The sequence below is a fragment of the Scleropages formosus genome, chromosome 16 (genome assembly GCF_900964775.1).
Source record: "Scleropages formosus chromosome 16, fSclFor1.1, whole genome shotgun sequence".
In the NCBI taxonomy this organism is placed as follows: Eukaryota; Metazoa; Chordata; class Actinopteri; order Osteoglossiformes; family Osteoglossidae; genus Scleropages; species Scleropages formosus.
The window spans coordinates 4,414,882-4,440,732 of record NC_041821.1 but is presented as its reverse complement, the minus strand read 5'-3'; the positions used below and the strand labels follow the sequence as shown (position 1 = coordinate 4,440,732).

The window sequence follows — 25,851 nt, the reverse complement described above, 5'->3', positions numbered from 1 at the left end:
CAGATGTGAGCGATTGTGAGGGATCCTCTGCACAGCACACCAGTTCCCTTATACAGGTCGTCCTTTCTTCACTTCATTTAATTTTACATAGAATTTGAGGAACTTTGTGCGTCATTTTCTCATAGCTTTAACGCGGCCCGGTGTGATGTCGGAATGGATTTTGTGAGGAGGACAGGAACTTGCTGAGGTTTCAGTCCGAGAGCAGCATTATCCGTATTCGACTCGGTCCGATTCCCTGGACGCCGGGAACAGCAGGGAGCTGTAGCGGATAAGAACCTGGACATGTAATCTGAAGGCACTGTGGTTGTACCCTTGTACCATCATTTAGGCCTGTTGATCCCTGTCTGTGCTAGCAGGGTTTACCTCGACTGCTTCAGGTACATCCCCCTTTATAAATAAGTAAAGTGTAAAACGGAGGTCACGCCGTGGACAATCACTGGCCCCATTGCTGATGGCTTCTGGTCAAATTGGAGACCTTGAATTGGCAAATTCAAAATAAAAGGCTTCACTTCCCATGTTTGGTTAATCTTGGCATAAATTTTTTATTCATGGATTACATATTTATCACTTAGAGCATCAGTGCTGCTTTAGTCTTTCAATAAAAACAAATGTGTAACAAAAAACAGTTGTTCAGAGAAATGATATCACATAAAATTTATCTCTTTGGCTAAGAACTGTTTTTATTAATTGATGTGACAATGAATGTGGGGAAAAAATCAAAAAGAATATTTCTTGGTAAATTATATAAGCTTCCGTTTTGAGATGTGTTAAAGTAGTGTTTTAATTTGTAAAAGTCTTTGCTGCCTTCATTGTAATTCATACAAAACTGCTGGCACACCGTATTGGTTTTTAAAGCGTTTATTTAAAGCAATATATGTTAAATTTTGTGGAACAAAGTCTTCCGTCATTTTTCCTGCGGAATTGTGTCACATTTTCAGGTTTCTGCGGAAGTGTAAAATAGGTGGTAACGGGCTCCCTTCAGCTCATATGTTACCTTCCTCTGGAGATCAGCAGCAGGGCTTTTCCATGAGACTCAAACAATCAATCCTTGGTCCTCTGAAAACATTACCAGCAGCACATGGTTTTCACTGTTGCATTTTCTAAGGTACCTTTTGATTGGAATTGGTACAAATGTAATTCCTTAGTAAACTAAACAAACCTCTTTACAGCTAATAATAAATAAATAAATAGTAATGACTGACGTGTCATTTGGAGTCTGAATTAAGGCTTTTTTTGTCCCTTCACACATTGTTCTTCATTTGATTTATCATTAAATTTGATTTACGTTTACGTTTGATTTATTATTCGACGGAAAAGGCGACGCGTTTCTTCATGCGAATCAGGGCAGGTCAGGGGTATCGGCACTGGTGGGAGTCTCCGAGAGTCTCGAATTAAGAACCACTCACTTTCGCTTTGACCCCGTTTTTGGAGAAGAAGAGTTTGTCTGCTGCTGTAACCGTTCTCGGAGGAGAAGACGAAGGAGAAGAAAAATCGTTGACCGTTACACCGCGGGATGCGGCCTTGATGCTCCGGGAGCTTTGATCTTGTTGTCCTGCAACGCTTAGGCCTTTAAACCCTCTACACCCTCTGCCTGCCCACCCCTACAACGATTGACCCAGAGAACTCGAGAAGTTTGGCAGTGGCTCCCTCAGGTCAGTCATTGACCTTCTTATGACCCTGAGTTTATATCATCGCAACGCCATCATTTATAATGTCTCAGTTGGGCAGCCCCGTTGAACCCGTGGCGTTGTGTCCTGAGCAACCTGTAGGCAGTACCGTGAATCGGATAGCAATCTTCACCTGGATTTTCTTGCATAAGAAATCTGTGCAACTGTTTTGCATTTTTTGCTCTATGCTAAATTTGGCAATTAAACAACGGTGATCCTTTTGCTTTTCACGTACTCTCTGCGCTTGTTTGTAAGGTCTCATTATGGGATATGATAGCTGTCGGGCTTAAAACCCCCATAAACCATGGACTGCAGTAACAAGTACGTATGAAAAATTAAATTTAAAATCACACCATAACATTACTATGTACATCTCTAAACCATTTACAGCGCTCAAAGGTAATTGCTGTGTATTAATTACTGTTGTGTCTTTATTGAAATTCTCTGAAGTCGTTAAACAAACGAACGAAAAAAATTATTTTGGTCTACGTGTGCCGCTTGCCGTAGCCATTTCGGTGCGCCTGCCCTTTGCCTCCGCAGCGGCAATCAGCCGTCACGGCTCAGTATGACACTGGGAAATAAACACAATAATTAACATCACAACATGATTAAACTGATTTCAGAAGGTCCCTTTTTTGCTTTCAATCAATCACTAATTAGGGACATTTTTGTTTGAATGTTTACTCTGCGTGACCTTTCTGGAATCGGTTGAGGAGCTTTTTTTTTTTTTTTTTTTTTTTTAATGTATGCATTTTCTCCTTTTGTCACCCGGTTATTAATGTGCTGTTTGTATCGAGTGGTCACGACAGCCTTGGGGGGGCTTTCCTGTCACCGAAATGCCGACTCCATCTCTTCGTCCGTCCCACCAGGGCGGCCTGTAAGAAAGCCAATTTGCACCTTAAAATTGGTTGATCACACTGAATAGTCGCCATTCGATCAGCCCGTAATTCAAAAGGAGTTCCTATTACCTAGGACTGAGGAACTATGCTAATATATTTTATTCATGGGTCCAAATGGGGGGGGGGAGCATAAGTAAATACGACATTGAAAACCCAAAGTTTTGACTTGGTACTTCTGTCCCTGGTTCTCCCAGCACATATCCGATGCTGTGAGACAGACCTGAATGAAAGCAGACCCCTCCCCCCTACGCTCCAGCCCCTACCACCCCCCACACACATCTTTTGGAGAAGGACGCTCCCATAAATTTAGCGACTTCTGAGTCAGCATGAACCAAAGCTGTGAAACAGAATGCGAAACCTCGTATTTCTGCAGCGCGATCCATCTCCAAAGGTATTAAAAGTGGCCAAAGATTTTCCCTCTATCAGATGTCTGTAATGGGCCCAATTACGTAAAAAAAATGAACAACATAAATTCCAATTTATGGCCTGCGGGAGGATCCTGCTTGCAGACACGGGAGGGTGGCTCGCAGGTTAACACATGGATACTCCTGAGCTGACGAGCTGGATTTTTCTCGCGTTGCCAGGCAACGCTTTTTTCCCCCTGATTGGCGTGTGCAGCAGCCAATCAGAGAACCCCGTGGACAACATTAGCAGATGCGTGTCGACAAGTTGCGATAAACAGCCGCTCCCTAGGATCCACTTATGATTGTGAAAGTGTGCGGTCTATAAAATACCTTTCAAACGTGTTTTTTTTTTTTTCCCCCCTTCGTTTTTGTCAGGCGCCATTTCGTGTTTTGCCGCGGGGCCTTTAAAAGAGCATGAAATGTGTTAAAAGTCAGAAAGCTCTGAGTCAGTGTCGCGCTCAAATTTCAATGTGTTCCTGTGTCTCTGAAGTTGCTCTCTGTGTATCTGTGACTGACGGATTTCATGCTGTGCTCTCCGAGCTTAAACGCACGCACGCGAGCGCACGCGCGCGCCCACAGACGAGGAACCAAGTCACCTTGCAACGCCCTTATCCCATGCAGGTATTATCTTAATTACGCTCAAGTATTCTCGAGCGGTTTTCGACTTCCCGCGAGGCGACGCCCGGAGGGAAGAGAGCACCCTTGCCGAGGGCCTTTGATCGGCACACCTCTCCCGGCCCACTCGACAAGCCCCGTCGCGATCGCGCCCGTCTCATTTTGCCGAAAGGTTCGCGTCGCCCACCTTGTTATATCTTGACGGAGACCCGAACCTCTTCATCATCCAAAGAGTCCGCGTGAGTGACGGTGAACGTTGGAACACCTGGCCACACCGGTTAATTTGAAGGGGTTTGCCTGGTTTCTGTCTGGCTCTGAGGTTGTTAACCTTCCGGAGGCCATGACCCCCCCCCCCCCCCCCCCCCCCCCCCCCCCCCTTTAACAATCTGATGAAAACCAAAGAGCCGCAAGAAAAAATCCTCATAAATTTGGAGAAAGATAGATGATGATGATAATCATACCATAGCATAGGTGACAATTTTATTTTTTTTATTTTATATGTTTTTTTGTAAAAAAAAAAAAAAAAAAAAAATTCTCTTGCAACGATTCGTGGAAGTTAAAGTGAGCCACGGAACCCAGGTTAAGAAGCCCTGCCCTAGATGTTTCGACTCGGGGAAATTGAGACGGCGATGTGGTGTCTCTGCTGACTGACGCGTTGGAGAGTCTCCAGCACCGCTCCCTTTCCAAGCGCTTATTAATATTCCGCCATCATTTTTCGTGAATTCAGAACACGAGACACGAATGGCATCACAATGCTTTCATTTGCAGTCATGCAGCTAATAGTATTAGAGAGATTAGCATAAACCACTAAATCTTATTTCAACCTTTTAGGAAAAAAAATAAAAATAAATTAATAAATAAAATGTGGCGTTGTATTAAATAATATTAGTGGAACGGCGTCCCATTGAAAGCTGTGCCAGCGCGGTACGTGGGTTCGTGGAGGGAGAAAGGGAGTCGCGTCGCAGGGCCTGTGCGCAGCACTGACAAAATATCCATGGGTTTGCCGGGAGGAAGAAGCAAAAATAACTTTTTTCCAAGACCCAACATTAACGGGAGTATTAGACAGGCTAAAGTTTGAAATTGTCACTAAATACATGCGATATGTATATTTTTGCTTTCTGCTTATATGTGTGATGATCCCAGTTTTTGCCTTTTGATTGGACTTCAGGGAATGCGGTATTATTACTATCACAGCGCCTGGGTGGTGTGAGGGAACATGGGTTCGATCCCCTCTCAGTCCGTGTGGAGTTTGCATGTTCTCCCCGTGTCAGCGTGGGTTTCAACCAGGTGCTCCTGTTTCCTCCCACAGTCCAAAGACATGCTGTTCAGGTTCACCCATAGTGTGTGAGTGACAGAAAGAGTGTGTTCTGCTGGTGTATGGATGAGTGACCCATTGTAAGCAGTGTATCTAGCAGTGTAAGTCACCGCGGTGAATAAGGTGTGCGGGCTCATAACACTACATAGAGTTCATTGGAAGTCGCTTTGGAGAAAAGTGGCTGCTAAATAAATAAATGTTAATATAAATGTATTATTATTATTTGGCTGGTGCTGATGTTGAGCTGCTCACAATAAATTACTCATGTATGCAGCTGGATTTTTACTCTGTCAGTTCATGCGAAGTACCTTGATGGAAAGCACCGCAGCAGCTGGAATTCAAATCGGAGTTCTTCAAACTGAAGGTGGAAGCTCTAACCGCTACGCCACCTGCTGATATCAAGAGAGGTGTCGGATGTCATGTAGAAATAGAAATACGTAAAAATCACACTGTTGCTACACCTGATATAGTTGTTCCGTGACTAGACCACAGACCGTGATTTGTTACACTGATTATACTTTTTTGGTGTTTTTCAGTTGTATTTTAGTTTGCATCACTTTTTATTACAGGAAATGTTTTTTATTATTATTTCAATGAACAAATGGTTAGTCGCATTCTAAAGTAAAACTCATTATAACCGACAAAGTAGATATGATGACAGTCTCCTCAGTATAACGTTCCTGGGGCGCGTTTCTATGGTCACCGAAGATAGAATTTTTAAAAAGACGTTCATCTTCATCGGTCAGGCTGGACACACAGCTTCACCTGATCCAAAACCATCTCAAAAATATTTGGCTTTTACACACTTTTTAAGTGTTTTGCAGTGATCTGGAAGGACTGCTCGGTCGGATTTGAGCTTAGTTTGCAATGGTGCCGCCCGGACACTCACCCCCAACCGCTGCCTTGTAGTGAGTTCAGCTCTTTAGCGCAGTAAACCAAAGCAGCGCTCCCCTCCCGTCTGGATTCGTCTTTGGATTTAGAGGATCGTAAAACATCTCTCAGAATATTGTAATTATTCAGGGTAGCTTAGGGAGATCATGCTATTAAATTTGCATCCTAATCTATGTAAAAGTCTTGCTTGACCATATGCTGTCTGCTTGCCGACACTTCCCGGGATGTGGGACGGAGGTTCGGAGGAGGATGTCCAGTGTGCCGGATCACCGGAAGCAATGGCCAAATGCATACTTTATATGTAAAATCATTTATAGACAAAAGGCCTATCGATCGCGATCGTTGTGTCTCGACCAGTCGCTCGCTTGTGCCATTGGGCTGCCAGCTGTTGTTTTGTAACGCTGCAGAGCTGTACTGATGGTTAATATAGGATTTCATCCCACGTCTGCAGACCCACACAGAGCCACAGTTGTACTCCCACTCTGACCTGTGACTAACGGTTCCCGCCGTGATTTGCTGACTCCATGTTTTCAGGCCCCTCCTCTGCAGCTGAGGACATCGTCGATAAAGCATCCCGCAGAACGCTGACTCGGGAGACCTTGGTTCGCTCTCTCGCCATCGTCCCTAATGGATTGGCCAGGGCCTGCGGGTGTTGCCGCGTCACTCCCCAGGTGTCTCGGGATTCCCGAAGGGCTGTTGAGGTGAGGGTGCGGACGGGGTCTGGGGACAAGGCGTACGTCAGCCTGGGCCCCGGGGAGAATGTCTGGATGTCTCAGTGATGGGTGGTCCCACTGAGACCCCCCCTGGACGTTAGGTCTGAGAAAATGGCGCACAGCATATGCGGCGAACGCTTCGCTTTGGGACATTTCAAAATCAAACAATCTTACGTTAATAACACAACAAAACGGCCCATCATGTTTCCATTTGAACTGCAGCGTTTTTCTAGCTACCGGTTTGATGGTTGCCGTGATCTCGGCATTGGCCTACAGCTACAGACACGCTTCCTGAAGACCAACAGCCCCTGATGCTGTTGTTTTTTGTTACCCTCCACTCCGTTTGCTTGTACAGACAAATGCTCGAGGCGAACGAAAAGCTTACAGAAAATTGATTGTTTTTCGTTTGCAAAATTTAAGTGTTTTTAAGCAAGAAATAAGTTTTCAAGAAGTGTTCAAGTATATCACTCCTGCAGACAGTTACCGGTCTGTTAATAGATGCTCGTTTTGCTGTGATTTATATTGTACCTATATATAAACATTCAAAATCACCGTAACTTGATATATATATCCACTTTTCCGCTGATCTGTGAAGAGCAGTCAGAGTCGTTTGTCATTTTCACAGTTACACTGGGTACACTGGGCACTGAAATGCGTGTGACGAAGCTCATATAGACGTGAACAGACATGAACAAACACGTATTTAGACAAGAAATGTTGAGATAAGTAAGGCAGCACAAATAACGAGTATAAAGGTAAAAATAAATACAGTTATAGTAAACAGTGAATACTGAGTAGTAATGTCCGGGGTCTGGAAGAGAAGTAATCAAGCGTCAGTAATGAAGTGTCGCGGTGCAGGACTACTTGCTGTTAAGTAGTCTGATGGCCTGTAGGTAAAAGCTGTTCTTCGGTCTTGTTGTCCTTGAACGGATACAACGGAGGTTTTGCAGTGTCGCAAACAGGTGGTGAGCTTGATAAACGTGTAAGTGTTTAATAATTGTAGAATAATGGATAAACCTTTATACAGCTACTCACGTGGTGTATATTGTTCATATGGTAGAACGTGACAAATTAACGTTATGCGCTTTAGAATCACGTGTCTGCATCCAGGCCTCCTCTTCTCTTGATGTAATGCGCTCTATGTATTTTTCTATGAGATACACGTCGCTTTGGAGAAACGCGTCCGCTAAATTAATAAATCTAAATATATATTGAAAACAACATATATGTTCCTGGAATCTGTAGCCGCTGCTATAACACTCATTTTTTGGTAACGCACACTTCAGTATTTACTGTATTGGGCAGACTGCCTCATCAGTTCCTTTGGATATGTTTTTTTTTTTTGAGGTACGCCCCATAGAATATTATATTCCATGCACTCCGGTACGATCGAATGCAAACGTGGCGCCAAAGGGGCGGGGCCCCTGCTAAACGTGAGCAATGAGATGTTTATTTCTCCTTTGGAAGTCCAAGTGAGGGGAAGGTCTTTACAAATACCGCCGTTAGGTTGGTTCTGTCCCAGTTGCAGGCCTTCAGTTGCTTAAATCTATAATTTAAATAAACTCAGATGCCAAGTGAGAAGCAAACACCCAGGAGGCGATTTCCAGTTTGCTATGTTACTTAAAGTAAGCGTTTATTTTTATATATTTATTTTTCGGCCCTCTCAAAATGTGTTTTAGCAAGTGGTTAACTTCGGGGCCTCTTTTTTAACTCAAGGGCACAGAAACATGATGTGTTCAGCAAGAGAACAACTCCGTTTTAATTGCAGATTTCACTTGCAAAGAGTCTGGAGTGGTTGCAACACAAATGCATAGCTTAAGAGGCGGTCGGTATTCCACAGGCGCATCTGCTACGAACGCGCTTTTTGGCGGGAAAAAAAGGGCAGCAGTGGCTGGCGTGTTTCGCACTGAGCGCTCTCTGTCTGAAGGAGCGGAATTCAAACCTGGAACCAGACAGAGCGTTCTTTTAGAGGACAGTCATTCCTCGGGGCCGCCAGCCAGATTCCACCTTGGCTCTGGACAGCAGACAAAGGGGAAGATGGTAATAAATCGCAGAAGTCAGGCGCGCCGTGATTAATCGATGTTGGAGAAACCATCATTCTCTGGCTCTTGAGGACATGTTTGGCCCACCTGTCGAGCTCATTACCACCCAATGTCTCCTTTATTGGTGACTAGTGTGAAGTGCTCGGGTCCAAGCACCGGACGGTTCACTTCGCCAAACGTTCTCTAGCAAGGAGTCAAAGGACTGGACTTTGCTTCTGCCACGTTGGTTGGATGGGGTCACGTTGCCATAGTCAAGCAGCCCGGCTAAGTGATCCGAACCTTCTCTTGTTGAAGATGCGAGTATCTGGCTTCATTCCACTGAAATTGAGACATGTTGGGAACCAGAATGAAAGTGCAAAAAATGTTCTTTTTGCCCCATTTTTTTTTTTTTTTTTTTTTTTTTTAACAAGAAGATCCATTAAGTGGAGTTGGGGGGTGGAAGGGTTGAACGACGGCAGACTGGATGCCAAGGTAACAGCTCTTTGTTAATGAAGCAAAGTGGGTCAGTGGGATTCAGGGGGACAGTGTGAGGAAAGTTTGGTTAAAACGTGTGGTTCGAGGGCAAACGATGGCTTTGGGGTGGGGTGACTCTTTCTTCTTTTAGGGTCCAAGTTCTACAGTTCATCCCACTGTCGGTTTCCCCGTCGTCAACACCTCGCACATCTCTGTCGCACCTCTGTGGTCACATGACCCACCATGTTCTTCTGGGTGCCAAAACGTGTTCCTGTGTTTGCGTGTACCCCCATCACGCTGCTATAATGACACGTGGGCTGGACTCCGTGCCTGTGAAGACATCTAGGTTGTGTCACGTCTACAAGGAGCTGCAGAACATAATGTGCTGCTGCCCTATTTTACAGGCCTTTCTGGAGGACCACGCTTCTACTTAAAAGCACAACTCTCCCTCCCATATACATTGTACATATGAACATAATTGCATGCCGAGATTTCATACAGCATAATGATGTGCTTTATACCCACACACATCGTTATGTGTAATAGTTGCCGTAGTCTTGTCAGGCTTTGGAATAAAAATGAAGCTTATAGAAATTAGTTGGTGCTGAGTATATACTTATTTATTTAGCTATTCTTTGAGCGCAACCCATTAGGGAGAAAAGACAGGAAATTTGGAGACAGATTCCGTTTGTAGGAGGATGCAAGTACCATGGGTGGGGATGGGGCGTATGTTTAATTTATAATTCTATACATCCATCCATTATCAATGGGTCCAGTATATCCTGGAAGCCCAAGGCCTGAGGCACGATTCACCCTGGATAGGACACCAGACCATCACAGGGCTGCTGTATCATTGAAATTATTGATACTTATTATTTCTTTATCTGACACCACTGTCAAAGGGAAATAATGCTATTCTTGTATACTAAGCCACTTAATATGATTTACCAGTTCATATAGCATGATTATTTTACTAGAGTAACTTTGCTCAAGGGTGCTGGAGAAGCAGGAGGGCTCAAACCCAGGGCCTATACATTTCACAGCATTTTACTACAAGTCTAGTTATTGAGCAGTGAAGCTCAGACAACATAAATACATGGTCAGCTGGGCCCACAGTCTGTAAGTTCAGCAGGAGGGTATTTATTCTGGGAAACTTCTATTTAGCTGTCACTTGAGCAAACAAATACTTTACAGTGTAATTTTTGATGGATTATGCATGCAAATAAATGTACGGAGGCACCGGAGGGTTCTAACCGAAGAGCATTAAGGGGACGCACGTAGGTTTACGGCGCGATAAATTGCCCCATTCTTTTTAAGTTAATAGAAATCTCCCGGCTCATCGTATGTGGAAGCTCAATTATTGTGCCCACACGAAGGTTCTTGGATTTACATTTACCATCAGAGAGCCCCGTTGAGCGTGGGCCCCGATACCATTAATGAAAAATGATAAGCCTGAGACACGTGCTCTTCTTTCTTAATGCCTTTGTGTCTTCATTCAGTACATTAAACCAAAATTTAATGCAAGTCTGTATTTGGGACGGTTCATGTTTTGGCCTTATTGACTTTTTTCGTGGTGTGCAGTATAGTGTAAGGTCCATTTTCCCTGTTTCCTTTTTCCTTTTCTTCCCTTTGTTGTGCAGAGCCTGACCTTGCCATGTCAATGTGAGAGTATTAATGAAATGCATTAGTTCCCCCCCATCTCTGGATCTGCAAGCCCCCAATCCTTCCCTCGTACCCCTAGCCTTCATAGCCCTGTTGGGGTTTGACCAACAAGCCGACTGCTGGAGGAGACTATCGCGATTTTGCCCAGTGGCATCCGAGTCCGATTGGACGCTGGGGGGGTTAGGGTGGAGGAGGGGTTGTGTAGGAGCAGACGAGCCGCCAGGTCGCGCCGACGCTCTCCCAGCATGCACGGCGCGACCGCTCGCCGCTCGTTCCAGGATCATCTCGGCTCCGCTCGGCGCCCCTCCGCTCCGGTCTGATCCCCCTCCCCCATAACAACGCACCTCTGCTCCTCATGCAAATCCAGCTACCTTATTCAACTTTCTATTTATTTCTGTTTTTTTGCTCGTTTGTTTCAGTTTGGCATATGGCACATTTAGACTTGATAAAGACGTGCTCAGATTTTGAGAAGTAAACAGAGTCGGGAACCGATGCGCTCTGGATTTTGTGCCTTACAAAACAGGGTATATTTAGGCTGCGGCGCCATTCTGAGACGTTTGGTGCAACACGTCTTCGGTGGAATCGAGGCCGGTATATTTAGGCGTGTGCCCACTACAGGGCGTCGGCGGCACTTCCATCCTGGATCCGGTTAACACTAACCAAAGACTGACTAATCGTTCAAAATAGCAAGGCCGGCCTGAGCCGTGTTCGATTTTTCAACCGTTTTGACGTCATAGCCTCAAATATCCCAGGTAAAAAACAATAAATTTTCATGTCTTACACAACATTTTTTGATTTTCTAACAATTTTTGGCTCGGTCCATTGAAGAGGCTGGCGCCATAGCTATCAGGTGATGCCTACACTGTGACCTCTGACCTCGCAGGTTCCAAAGGTTCCACCTTTTCTCACGCCTCGAACGCTGGGATTCCTCGTGGTTGTCCGCACCTTGTGCTTTAAGCTTGTGCTTTTTTCCACAGCTTTGAGCCACCGTTATTTGCCGGAATGTTCCGGAGATGGCTCTTCCTTTGGGATTAGAGCGCTGTACGATCGGACCCTTTATACACCATCCCGCAGCTAGAGCTTGTCCGTGCTCGTGATGGCACAGGCAACTTCTGCTTCGTGCGGTTCATTTTTTAGCATTCGGCACTCACACGAGTCAGTGACAGTAATTTAAAAAAAAAAAAAAAAAAGAAAAAAACCGTACTCCTGCTTGTTATTCGCTTCCTGTGCTCACAATAGAATGTGTAAATATCACAACAATCGGCCATTTGTACAGCGTTCTATGTGCCGCCTTCCCTCCGAGCTGTAATGTTGTTAGGTTGCTCCCTCTGGCAGCCTGTTTGAACCCAGCTTCAGTACCGATTCAGCTATTTTTGAGGTATACGGGGGGTGGGTGGGGGTGGGGGTTGTTTTTCAAATGTCCTGATAGAGTGGAAGCATGCGGGGCGCAATGTGGACTCAAAACGAAGGAGGTTCTGGGGGGTCAGCCCAATTGGGGAGGACTGTCGAAGCGAGTGGATGCACAGAGGCGAAGCACAGCCTCTGGGGGGCACGTTGGTTGAGGATGGCCTGTTCCCCAAGGGATTTTTGTACTGCTGTGCAACAGCCCAAATGGGGTGCAGGGAATACATTAAAATTATGCATTATGCTCCATGGAGATGACGCTCAACACAGTTTGCTGTGTTTTTATCTGTGTGTGATACTACTCGGTTTAACCAGTGCAACTTGGACGTCACTTATTTCTATACTTGCACTACTTGCGTGTTTCTACTACACACAGTTTCCTCTAAAGCAACATATGGAATTGGTCATTACGTACCTTCTATGTGACACGAGAAACACTGTACCTCATTAAATAACCGTTTCGTGGTAAAACTAAGGGACGTAAGGGCTTCCCATACTTTCAAGCAGCGCTGTACACCAGTGTGTTACATTCATACCAGAGTGCGTGATATGTTGTGTGCTGCTTCCTATCTGATCTCTGACCAGTTTCTTCCCCTTTTCACAAATATGAGATGGACCCAGAGCTGGAGAGCCCAGCTGTGTACATCTTTTGAACTCGCGCACACAACAGCGTGCAAGATGGCGCATTAGAAGGACGAGCAGTTTGTTGGATCAATGCTCCTTCCTTTTCATTCCAGGCCCGCTTTCCCAGGAGAAGGGCTGGCGGCCGCTTTGATCTGCGGGCTCTTACATTATTATATTACATTACATACATTGCATTCATTTCTGTGCATTACGCCGTTTAGCCGCCTGCCACTTGCTGTCCTCCAGAGCTCGGGTTTACATCCATGACACAGCTTTTGTTTCATGTCTTAGCGATTTCAGCGGTCGGGGGAGCCGGGTTGTAATTCTGACCAGGAGCTTTGCTCACGATTACAACGGCAAGGCCCTTCTGGGACTTGAATCCACAACCTTTTGATCACCAGCGCAGGTCTTTGGTGTCTATCTTATTACCGAGTTACCGTGAATTACCCCAGCTTTATTCGTTCACATTATGCTGAAAGCGATATATAGTCATTCATACTATATTGAACAAGATATTAAATCATTATATGATGATATGAAGGCTAAACGCATACCGATTAGGTTTGCCGAAAATTTTCAGGTGTTTGTTACGTGTGACGGGGGGTTGGGGTGGAAGGCGGGATGTGACTGTGAGTTAAAATCCCTGCAATGTTGTTCTTGATATAATACAATATTAGTTAAAATCATACCTGAGATGTAGTATAATTGGTGTCCCGTACCTTGATGTTTTGATTAAAAATGGACTGAGGATTTTTGGGGAAGGGAAAAATAATACAGTAGAATAATTCCTTCCAGCATGATGCTGCGCTTCTGGTTATAAACACAAAGAAATGAGAGAACGAAAGGAATATAAATGATATTCATTTGCGTGGGGTAAAAATAGCTCCTGTGTCATGGATGGTCAATGCTGGCCGGAGGGATGCTGAATTCATTAAGGAGTAATGGCCTTGAGTTGTTTATTCAAACAGCACCACCTCCTTACCCACCCCCACCCACCCCACCCCACCCCTGTATCAAACTCCCTGGGTCCTACCCATGATCCACTGCTCCATTTTAGAGACCATACTTTAATGTTTGGGGTTTTAATCCCAAATCTGGCAAGACAGTGTTGTGAAATTGCGCTTTCAGCAAATGCTTTTCTTCAAAGCCGCATACACCTCACAGTAAAGGTACATCTCATTGTGGAATCACAGGAAATTTGTGCAGTATTACTATTTGTACTGTACGATATTACATGAGGAGCTGCATATAGCCCTGGGTCCAGTGGGAAATTGAATGCTGGAAGGGATTCAGCAGCTCTGAGGGGCAGCAGGAGATCATTCTACTACAACAGAGCAAAAACTGAGAACTGGCAGGCTTTTTATTTCAGATTGCTTATAAATGTGATTATCAAGTAGCCAAAGGTGGAGAAGTGCAGCACTCTTATTGGGGTGTAGGGAGTGAGTACGTCCCGTACATATGAGGGTGCAGATCTTTGGATAATCTTTTGAACTACAGAATGGCGGGTGCTCTTATTCTGAATCACCATCATATCATGTTCGATTATTCGACTGTTGTGACAGTACCAGAAGGTCAGGCTCCGGAGTTGCTCTCTCTCTGGCTGACATGTGCCAGCGCTTTACTCTTCTGGGAGCTCGTGAGCAGCATGCCACCTCCCAGCACCCAGCAGGATGTGGGACACCCCATGGGACAGCAGCGATCACTCCCACATCATACTCTCTCAGACCAGGGAGCCTGGCAGCTACCTGGCATCCCCGCACCACACCTCTCACCCAAGCCTGAACGGGGCAGATGGGTGCCGACCCTTCTCCCCCGTCTCGGTGGTAAGCGCATCTGCGCTTTTCATGGAGGCTGCTTCTACCCCATTTGCAGCATCCCACCCTCTGCTGCTGGCAGCGCTCGCCTAGGAAGGTAGCCATGTTTTTACATCGCCCCCATGCCTGGTGTTAAATACGGGCTGGTAAGTGCGCTCACGTCCTCTTTATCACTTCCTTGGACCTGGAGTTTACTTTTTTAACGGTACTTTTCCAGCAGCGACCATGCATTTGTAGCCGATGCATTTTTCCCGCTCGCAAGTTTGGTGCAAGTGACGCACAGGGGAGTCGGAAGTGTGAAATGGTGCCATTTTTCAGCACTTTGTAACTTTCTGTATTGTTCCGTTTGATCCGTTCTGCTCCAATTGGCTGCAGGGAGCCCAGATCAAGCATCTCCATGAATATGCACATGTGGAAATGTAAGTTAGTCCCATCAGTAATTATCAGCCAGATGCCACCCTCATTATAAAATCAGTTTTATAGGGCCTCTGCCTTGCATGACTGATGCTGCATCAGTACCTTTTAGAGATTCTGGGACTTGAGCCTATGTCCAAGAGTATCCATTTGACGGCCCGGCCCTCATGGTGGGGTATCATCTGCAATTAGCAGACCGGTCAGTTAAAATTTTGCACTCTGTTATGTCTAGGGGGACTGTTTCAAATGGATGTTAGGGCTGTTAGGTACAAGTCGTGCCCGGAATCGCAAGCGCCAGGGTCCAAGATCCGCGCTCCCGGCAAGTTGTCTTCAGCCGGCGCGCAGAACGATGAATTTTCAGCCCTTGCACAAATCGTCCGTTTCTATTCTCTTGCGACTCCGACGGCGCAAATTACCCTCCGAGGGCTTTGCGTACGAACGGCTGAGAAGAGAAAATGCCGACGCCTGTTTGTTCAGTGAAGTTTTTCGTGACACGGTGCTTGAGATATAGATAAAGCTGTGAAGATAATGCAGTGAATCATAGACTTACTTCCATTGTGGCCCTCGCCGACAGATGGCGGAGGCAAGTTTGGCATTTAAAAGGACAATGTGCGACAAATGAGTAAGCATTAAGACGCAGGGCTGCATCATGTACAGGTGGCGTGCAGACATTAGACAGCATATTGGCGATAATGCTAATTCTCATCATTTACACAGGCTCAGCAACCCGCTCGTCACTTTAACGCCGACGAAGCTCGTCGTCCACTTGATTTAATTTGGCAGCTCGTTCTGCTGTGTAACCGTAAAAAACGAAACGAGTGTCACCCCACTATTTTCCAACATCCAAATTTGTTCTCTCGAAATTGAATCCGGGATGGTATTCGTGAACATCTTTTACATTTTCCAGTTACAGGTAGTCTATTATTTACGAAACATGCAACTTACGACAGCTGTCCCGTTAACGGTACGATACTCTTTTTGAGTCGCGATATTTGGTCATAACGTCTCATGACGACCGCCCCGTCTGCTGTACAGTAACGTCGGCTAGCCGAACTGCCGTATCAGTTATTTATTGGCTCTCAGTCAGCATTTGGGTGTCTCGTAGCAATCGTGTTTGTTTTGTCTGAGAGTCCCTTCAAGTTAATTTTTTATTTAAAATGGATAACAAGGGTGAAATACGGTGTTCCGGTGGTACTGAAATGAAAAAAGTGGAACACAATAGATTTTAAAAGAAAAATGAAAATAATCGACAAGCATGAAAATATAATACTGTACAGTATTTGTATTATTATTCTATATCGGTATTATTGTAACATGAGTAATGTTTGAAATTTGTGGGGAAAAAGTCCATCATACAACATAGTATTCATGTGTGTTAATCGATTGTACATCCTTGGACGGTATAGTGAGATTTTGCGAATCGTGAAAACGCTAAACAAGACCACTTCAGAAGTTGAAGACCACCTGTAGCTTGACGTGTGACTCAGGGCAGTATTATTGTTGACTTTATGAATTCATACAGTTTTCTTTGTTGCGTTCTTGCTGTGTTGGCCTCAACTGTTGGCCACCAGACCGCAGCCAACCTGAGCTCAAGTTTTGACACTACTCTTACGAGGTCATCTTGACTGTGCCGGACCTGGTCCCCAGAAAAGCTTCCACCTTGTTGCAGACCACTTAGGTCATCTTTTAAAAGTGGTTTGTTGGCTCCTGAAAAATGGGTTAACTGCTGGGGCGCGAGATTCGACAGAGACGACCGCAGCGGGACGCGTGTGCCGAGCCTGGCCAAAACATGCACTCCTAATCCGTAGCGCTGAAACTGAGCAATATTCGAGGTGTAACTGACACGCGGCGTTATCGTCACCATCCGTCTTCTTCTTGATAGCTCATATTTTAGGGTTACTCCAATTATCGGCACCGTTTTCAGCACCGCGTTTGTTTTCTCCGTTTGGGCAAATTGCATTTTCCAACTTTGCGTCTCTTTCATTGTGACTAATTGATGGGCCTGGGGTTAGCGCTCCCTCGCCATGCCTCAGCTTTCGCCTCCTTTCAACTGCAGCGGATCCCTCCCTGGCACTACCTCCCTACGCCACCCCCACCGGGCCATGGGTAAGGCCAAAGTGCACACTGGCTCAGCCTTTTGCCAGCACTGACAGCTACTCACACCCAGCTGTTTGATTTGCGATTTTTTCTTTTTTTTTTTTTTTTTTTTTTTTTTTCTCCTCCAGCCTTGCAGCCTTTTTGTTCTTTTAAACTCCTTTTTAACTGATTTCCAAAGTGGATTAAGATTTTTTTTTTTTTTTTAAATTTAATCTTTCAGTTGCTTTTGGTTCCTGTGTTTTTTTTTTTTTTTTTTTTTCCCCCCCCCCTTCTTTTTTTCGAAACTGGGATCACGTCAAGGAGAGAAGTTGACGCTGTTGAGATGTTGCGTTGCGATTATTCAACTTGATGCTCACAGGTCAAAGAGCCATTACCTGGAATAACCCAATTACCCACATTGATTACCAGGGCATCTCCACTTATGTAAACGTCAAAGCTCAGGTGCCCTCCTCTGATTCGGATTAACCCCCATGTCGACTGTAATGAAGTTGTCTGACTGAGCTTCGGAGCCCAAATGGTGTCTGCGGCTGTCCTGTCCAATCATCGACCCAAACGAGATTTAGCTCTGCAGGTAATCCTGCTCAGGGGGCTTTCAGGGGGATGAGAAGCCACCCTGGTCCCGTGTCCCCCTACACTGGGGACACCATTAAGTGTGTGGATGATTACCTGTGGTAATGTACTCTCAGCAACATCATTAATAAAGGTTTGGGGAGGGTGGGTTTGGGGGAGGGGTAGGGATTAGGCAAACATGCTTTTTAATCAAGAGGCTCATATTAAATTGTCCAGTTTCATTATCATTTGCCTGATGACCGATGGTGCAGTTGCGCACCTATTCGCTGCATCTTGTTGCCTCTCCATCTTCGTCCCTCAGGAGGATAGAGTTGCTGAGAGCGGGTGTGCCAGACAAATCCACCTTTTTCTTCTGCTTGAAAAATTAACATTTCATCTGCATGACAATTCGGTGAATTCTGGAATGTTTCGATACCCCTTTGGAAAGTATTAGAAAGCCCCTTTACATTACCGTACCTGTGAAGTATCGTAACCCTCTGCTCCTGCTCTATGTGCGGACATGTCCGCAGTTTGTCATTGTACTGTTTCTGCCTACATGTTTCTGTGACATAGTGCTGTTCATAAAATGAGTTAAAAGAAAAAAATTGGGGGTCCCCATTTTCTCAGCTGTTGGTTGTTTAGCTTCTTTTGTTTGGTTTAGGCCGGTTTTGGGTCACAGAAAGGACATCTGATAGCGTAGTGGTTAGCGCTGCTGCCTTTGGATCCAAAGGTTGGCGGTGCAAATGTTGCCTACTGCTGTAGTACCCTTGAGCAAGGTACTTACCCTAGATTGCTTCAGTAAAATTACTCATCTGTATAAATGGGTAAATGACTGAAAGTAGTATAACAGTGTAAGTTGCTTTGGAGAGAAGTCAGCTACATGAACAAATGTAGTGGGTGCTAACTTGCTAAGCTAAATTGCTAAGATGCTAAGTTGCTACGGTGCGCCAAGAAATCAGACAGACGTTTGGGTCCGTTGCCATTCTGCGTTGAAGTTGTTCAGTCACCTCCGCCAACTGTTTTTTGTTTTTTTGCTCGAGGTGGACTTCTTTGGAGCAGGGCACTAGCGAAGTTTATCATTAATGCCGTTTTTGGAGATGCGGCAAAGCAGCTCGGTGCAAACAGCCCCCAGCCAAATCTTGATTGTCATCGTAGCGATTTCGGTTACGACGCATTCGCTCCCTCCCAGCCCCCCGCCCTGGCAGGACTGCGATGGGACCCCCAATGTGCATGATTGCCGTACGTGTTTGGGCTCAAAGCGAACGCCACGTATCCAAACGAGCGAACGACTATGCCAGAAAGCAACGCACCATGGAAATGACCAGCTGCCTGAAGCAGGAGGCTTTTCTTCACCCAGACATGTGCCCCATGTCACTCCGTCCAAACATTTGGGGATCCTTCGGGTCAGTGGACATATTAAGCAATACATAAGTACAAGCAGGGTTTTTGTCTCGAGTGTACCCAAAGAAGGAGACGTAGTCAGGGCTGCTCCATATGGTCATCTGTCTACACGCAGTCCACCGATAGTCCGCTGCAATTCTTACTCCAAGGCGCAGTCCATGGGACGTACCGACCTTCTTGAAAACATGACATTGATGTTGTTGTTGGTAATGTTTGTTATCGTTGACAAATATGCTTGCTGTGGTGTGTGGCTGTCAAGCAGAGAGACGCAAATGCCGCGGCACGTCACGTGGACAAAAGGAAGGCGTCGGCCCTTGCGCGCGCTTTCAGAGTTTCACACTTTGAGAGTCAACATCAACTATCATTACAATCTGACTTAGCGAAAATTTGGTTGAACGAAGTAAAAAAAAAAAAAATCTGTGAACCAATTAGAGTGAAATTCAATTAGAAACAGCAGCACGCCTTAATTGGAAACGCCTCACTTTCTCATTGAAATTTCCATTCTATCCTTCGGTGTTTATCGGGCTCCCATTGGGGGCAGGTATCGTTTTCCTTGCACGTTCCAGCCAGACTTATCACAGCGAATATTTTTGCCGCATAGCATTTTTCGAAATTATTTATTGTTCATTTAAAGTCAGGGCCTCGTAATTAGTGTCATGCTCTAATCTCTTATTTTCCATTTCCCCTTGAAGTTACGCTTGCGTTCACTATAATTAAGACAAGGCTGCTCATTTTTATAGATGGGCCATAAATATTTGATTAATAGGCATATGTTGATGTGGGTGAGCTTGTTTATGAATTACTGTGGCTATATCTTAAAGACCAGAAGGACTTGTTGCCTTTGATAGGCGAATGTTTCCTTTAATGGCAAAGAGGGGATGCTGGCAGGAAGTTGTTCTGAGGCCGATTTCTGGTTCGTACGAGTGAAGTTACTGCGCAGTGTGTCCCTACAGAGGATCGGCGTTCACCTCCTTGTCGGTCCTCCTGCGGGTTCCACTGTTTTGATGAGGCTCTCCATATCTTCAAGCTTTGGGCGATGCCGAAGAGAGCGATGTTCAGACTGGCTGGGGAGACATTCTCGTGTTTGGTTGGTGTGCGAGATTCATGTGAGGTTGTGAGTTCAAATCCCTAAAGGGTGGCTATGGCAAAGTACTTGACACTAATTGCATTGGGAAATTATGAATATAATACATGCAAATATATGTGTTGCTGCAGTGAGTAAGCCACCTGCAAAGCAAATAAATAGTGGGATATAAGGCCTGCTTATCACCGTCCTCAAATTGTACTCATATGGAGTAAAGATTAATTGAGCTGTGGTTTCTTCCCACACTTTTGGGTAATTGTATTTGTTTTAATAGCGCTCTACTTGGCAGTCGCATGCAGCTTGATATTAAGGATCTTTTTGGGAAGGTGCATCTTCTCGGTAGCGCTAGCGAATATGTTTTCACATATATGAACATCATTATAGGCCTGTCTGATTGTCCCCATTGGGTCGTATCCAATCAAAGAAGGATAAATAAATCATACGTACAGTTCCTTTTTCGAAGCCACGAATGCCGTGGCCCGCGAGCGCTATCATTTATTCATTCTCCGATCGCTTGCATCTCAGCACACGAGCGCTAGCTGCAAGGGGGCTCCGTGCCTTCATCTGCTCGTGTCCCCTTCTAATGGAGCTAATAGAGACTAATAGAGACAGGCGTACCTCATGCACAGAGATTGTCCCTGGGGTCTTCTGGAAGGGTACAGCACTCATCGCTTCTGCGTTCACCCCGTTTCTTTTGAACTGCCGGGACAAAAAAAAAAAAAACAGCTGTTTGTTATTTATGGAGCAGAGCATGAGATGGTACAAATAATAAGAAGAAAAAATCACCCCCTGTGGAGATGAAATATGTGGCACAGAGCCACAAAACCATTGCTGTGGCCATATGTCCAGGAGAGTCAAGCTGGGAAATGTGTAATTGTACAGTTTCTAATTTCTAATGTCTTTGTTTTTGCTAATACAGTGAACTTTTAATTCCAGTTATTCATTATTTCATTAACTGCATTTTCCCAATTCATACTCATGGTGGTCCAGAGCCTATTGCAGATGGATAAGGTGTAAGGAAAGCTAAACTCTGGGGAGGGTGCTGATCTGTCACAGGGCAATTGCACACTCTCACTCATTCACTCACACGCACTTCAGGCAATTTCAAGTCACCAGTCCACCTGAATGCACATGTCTTCGAACTGTGGGAGGAAACCAGAGCACCTGGAGGAACACATAAACCCTATGCAGACTGGGCAGGATTTGAACCTGTGTCTGAACCCACAGCTGAGGTGCAGCGAAGCACCAGTGTTACCTGCTGTGTCACCATGCTGCCCGCATTCAGTTTAATTGTGTGTTTTTGGACAGTGTTACCTCAGTAGTGCTGATAGTGTAGAATAACATGCAAACTGTAGTATAAGCGGTAATGATATAAATGTAAAAACTGTGGTGGGTGGAAAAGGGAGCACAGGAGAGGAGAGACAACTTAATGGGTGCAGGAAAACAAAAATGAAAAATACTGGGAGATTCTAATGCTACACCATTAAGATAAATGTACAGGTGGGTGTCCAGCCTCCCCTGTCTGGTCATCAGGTGATCGTCAGTGTGTGATAGTTCAGATAACCATGCCTTGTGGTCTCAACCCTGAGGGGTCTCATCCTGGGTGTGCCGGGTACATTTTTCAAAATTATAGCTCCGTAAAACGTGCTGTGAATCTCAATGTGCACAGTGATACAAAAAGAAGAAAAAAAAAAAAAAGAATTGAAGTACAGCTATGGACCCGGTCTCCGTACAGCCAACTTTTAGGGTTTTATTACAGGTTTCTGATTTTGTGCTCTTCATTTCATGCCCCCGGTACTGTGAAGTTCAGATTAGGTGGTTCTATTATCTCGCGCACCCGGCACCCCGCGATCCCGCAGCGAGGCCATCGACCGCAGAAGGCTGCCCGCGCGACCCGCCGATAAACACAATAACACAGTGGAGGTTTACACCTAACTGGATTAGGTGTCCCGAGCGCGCGAGCGGCTGCGGGGAGACCGAGGCGCTAGAGCTGACCCTCTCGCAGATTCGCATTCAGAGAAGCACCCTGGGAATGGCGAAGTTGGTGGACCTTGTTTACTGTGTGATACATCATGTGCTGAAGGGCCTTGGCCTGCGACCAAGTCTTAGCCAATGAGCTGCCGCTGAACCTGTAATAAGTTATTGCCTCTATGTACAAATAATACGAAACATGACTAATTGGTTAAAGTCAATTTGGACAGAGGTTTTGGCTAAAAACAAATAGGAAAAAAATAAGCTGCAGGACGTCTTTACCGCTGTAAAGTGTGCACGGAGATCACCTGTGGGATCAGTGGCCGATTCTGCAGTCCTTCTTGGGTAATTTATCTTCATATTTTGTGTCGTTTGGGTACGAAAAGTTGCGGTTGATTTCCACACCTTTGGTCCGGGGATTCGGATCATTGTAGAATGTTCCAGCAAAGAATAACAAGGTAATTCGGCTATTCAGGTGGACTGATGAAGGGCACGCCATTCCTGAATCCAATGAGAAGACCTACAGCTTGTAGGCTGTGAGGTGTGACTGCGGGATGCTTCCTCGACACCGTGTAGCTAGCCTCGAGCCGTGGACCGAAAGACTCACTTTCTCTCCTGCTCTTCTGTGGCCAGACCTCAAATTCCAAGTTGTGAGAATTGCATCATGAGCTTTAGTTCCGGTTGGCACCGTTTTCGCTACAAAAATGCCACCGGATGAACCGGGGACAGCGCCCCCTAGTGGACAGTGAGTGCGTGAGCTGATGTCGCTCTTACCCTTCGCACCTCTTTTAGTCGCCTTATGCCTGTTTAAAATAAAAAGAGCAGAGAGCAAGAAAGTTGTGCTTTGGAGCACCATTTCAAAGACAGCCGTGTATTCGCTGCGACCTAGAAGAAGGGTATTGAGGCTATGTAGCTTATCTTTTGCATTCAGAATATTAAAAGCCTAGTGCTTTGCAGGCTATTCAAGGAATTAACGTATTGGATAAACATAGACCTTTACAGATGTTTTTTTTTTTTCTTTTCAACACCAACTGGCATGGAAAAAACTCGTTATCTGCATTGCAGCAGAAATGGGTTACTTAAAATAATGAAATTATTCAAAAGTGCATGGTAATATAGTAAGTTATTTTAATAATGAACTCAACTCAGAAGGGGAAAACATGCACACCAGTGGCCCCTGTACAGTATAAATACGGTGGAAATTGTGAGAAGCCTAAAAGGGTCATTGCTGCTGCTGAATAATAATAATAATAATAATAATAATATATCTCCATTCAATAAGTACATCCCTCAAGTGATACACTGAAAGACTCTCTCCCAATAGCTCTGTTTTATAAGAAAGTGGCGATACGCACAACATCGATTGTCGGCACCATTAGAGGTGACAATAATAAAAATTTTCCTGTGGACTAGCCTAGATCAGACGACGATAAAAGAATTACAATACAGTACAGTATTAATACCAGCTCAAATTAATAATAATAATAATAATTTGCCCCTAGTCTTGCTAATCTCTTTTTCAGCGAGCCAACTTTTTCAAGGTTCCGTGAATTTTGGAGAAAAAAGAAAATTGGAGGGAAATTTCAGTGACGGATGGATGGATGGATAGATAGATGAAAACTGTATTGATCCCCAAGGAAATTGCACACTGCACAAAGCACACAAACAGCGCAGTGGGGACGGAGACACTGGATAATACTGGACACATAAATACATGTCACTGTGAGACAAATATAAAGTATGAAGAGGGCAAATAATGACAGAGCGATGCGATTTGAACAGTAGTAATGACAAACGGGACAGGCAAATGAGAGCGGTTAAGTGTCAAAGCCCCTTTGGGTACCAGGCCTTTGCCGGTTGCTGTCGGAGACGCCAGGGCCGCGTTCTCCCGCTGCTGTCCTCCGGAGCCGACCGTCCATTTTTAGCTACGCGCTGAATCACCGGAGTCGTCGTGAGTGAATCACGGCGCCCGGGCTGACTGCGCAAACCAAATGTGTTGGAATGTCGTGCGGGACCGCCCTGGAGACAAAGCGAAACGGGTACGAGAAAAGCTACAGTTGGCCGACGCGGTTTGTCGTCTGCTTGTTTTGAAAACAACGGTGTCGCATCTGTTGTTTGCGGAGCTGTGTAGGTTTGTTTGGACAGCGGGAATGAGGGGCCGTTAAGATGCTAAGAGAGTTCGCCAAGGCAAGGACGCAGTGCCGTCGCCGATTCTAGAAACTTCTCTGTCAGGACTTGGCCTGTTGGTGTAACGGTTACGGTTAGGGTCGCCGGCTCTGGTGAGCGGAGCCAGGATTCGACTGTCGTCGCTGGCCATCTGGTTCGATTTTCAGTCCCTCTTCGACAATCCATGGGTTTCATCCCCGTGCGGCAACGTGACCCTGGTGAGAGGGCGCCTCCCTCTTCACACCGCCATTTGTTTTGCCGCTGTCATCAATTCCAGACACGGTAAACGGCACTCAGCTGAAAAAATAAACTTTAAAAAAAAAAAAAAAAAACAAAAGGAAAGTTGTGAACGCTGCTCTTTTTAAACTGTTAAAGTAGGTGGTGCACGGAACGCAGCGAGGGAAGACGCTTTTCGAAGTGTCGCGGCAGAGCCGGAACCGCGATGGAGCGCACGCTTGGCCGATGACGCGCTGTGTCACGAGTGATGTGTAACATGGTGCTGAACTGCCCTTTTCGCTTACTCACCGTGTTTTACTGCTAGAAATCGTAGTTATGCTCCAGTGCACTTTACTGCTTTCAGTACAGCGAAAAGCAGCTTTTGTTGGGACACAAACACGACTCGCGCACGAACACACGTGCATGGACTTCACATGCATCTTCTTAGCTCTAGGAAATTTTCCTCTGAGTTGTGTGTGTCGCTTTGGGGAAAAGTGTCTGCGAACTGAATGAGAGGTTTGTGGGGAAACTCCACATTTGCCGTGCCGGCTGGGTTGGGACCCATGACCTTCGACCTGTGAAATTAACGCACCTGCTCGAGGTCACTGATGCTTACCTCATTTTGGCACGGCCGGCAGGTGCCGTAGCGGTTGGTGCTGCTGCGTCTGGACTCTTAGGTTGCAGGCTTGAATCCCAGTGCTTTAGTGCATTGATCAAGATACCTGCTATAAATTGTTCTAGTCAAAATTACCCTGCTGTTCAAATGAGTAAATCAGTGTAAGTCACTTTAAAGAAGAGCATCAGATGTAAGTTGCTGCGATGGGAAACTGGCTGCGTAAGCAGTGCTTTGGACCCGGGACTCAATTTATTTCGAGAAAAAAATTAGCTTTTGTCCGGTTCCAGCACCGCAAAGTGGAGTCAAACCCTCTTTCACTTACCAGGGCATCTTTGGTAGCGTAGCACCAGGAAGGACAGCTAATCGACGACAAAAAGCTTAATAAAAATGGTGTTGTAAGCGTCTCTCCTTAAGTTTGCTGCCTAAAAGCACCTCGGTTTATTCCCTCTCACAGAAACTTCCAGAACAATCAACTCTGACAACTTGTGGTTGCCTTGGCAACCGTGCTTGAAGGAAGAAGCCGTTGGAGAACGGGGAACCGTCCGTGTTTCGAGACATGTTCGGGAAGTGAAATCGTCGTGCGACTGTGGGCTCGCGAGGCTGAAGTAACTAAAAATTAAAAAATAAAAAATAAAACAGTCGGCCGGGGGGGACCAGGAGAGCGTGCCGAGCCACCTTTAGGGCCAGTCGTTTCCCTCATAAACAGGAATAAGCTGTGGGAGGCTATGGAGCCTTCTGGAAAGTGTCTTCGCTGTTCCACGATTCCTCGTCCACATTGTTTCCTGATTCTCCACCACGAACGGAAGTACAGGAGGAAGGTGTACGTCAAACATC

General features: G+C 45.5%; 1 protein-coding gene and 1 long non-coding RNA gene across 3 annotated transcripts in view; one reads left to right on the top strand and one right to left on the bottom strand.

The window, feature by feature from the left end:
* ctnna2 (catenin (cadherin-associated protein), alpha 2) overlaps positions 1-25,851 on the top strand; it is a 289,592-nt gene that overhangs the window by 129,701 nt on the left and 134,040 nt on the right. The window lies entirely within an intron of this gene.
* Positions 19,523-22,655, bottom strand: LOC108924503 (uncharacterized). 2 transcript variants are annotated; one of them, XR_001965304.2, is made up of 3 exons: positions 22,302-22,655; positions 20,667-20,747; positions 19,523-20,028 (listed from the first exon to the last, which is right to left on the bottom strand). It is a non-coding gene; the product is annotated as an uncharacterized LOC108924503 (long non-coding RNA). The 2 variants fall into 2 exon arrangements; XR_001965303.2 differs by having other exon boundaries at positions 22,328-22,655.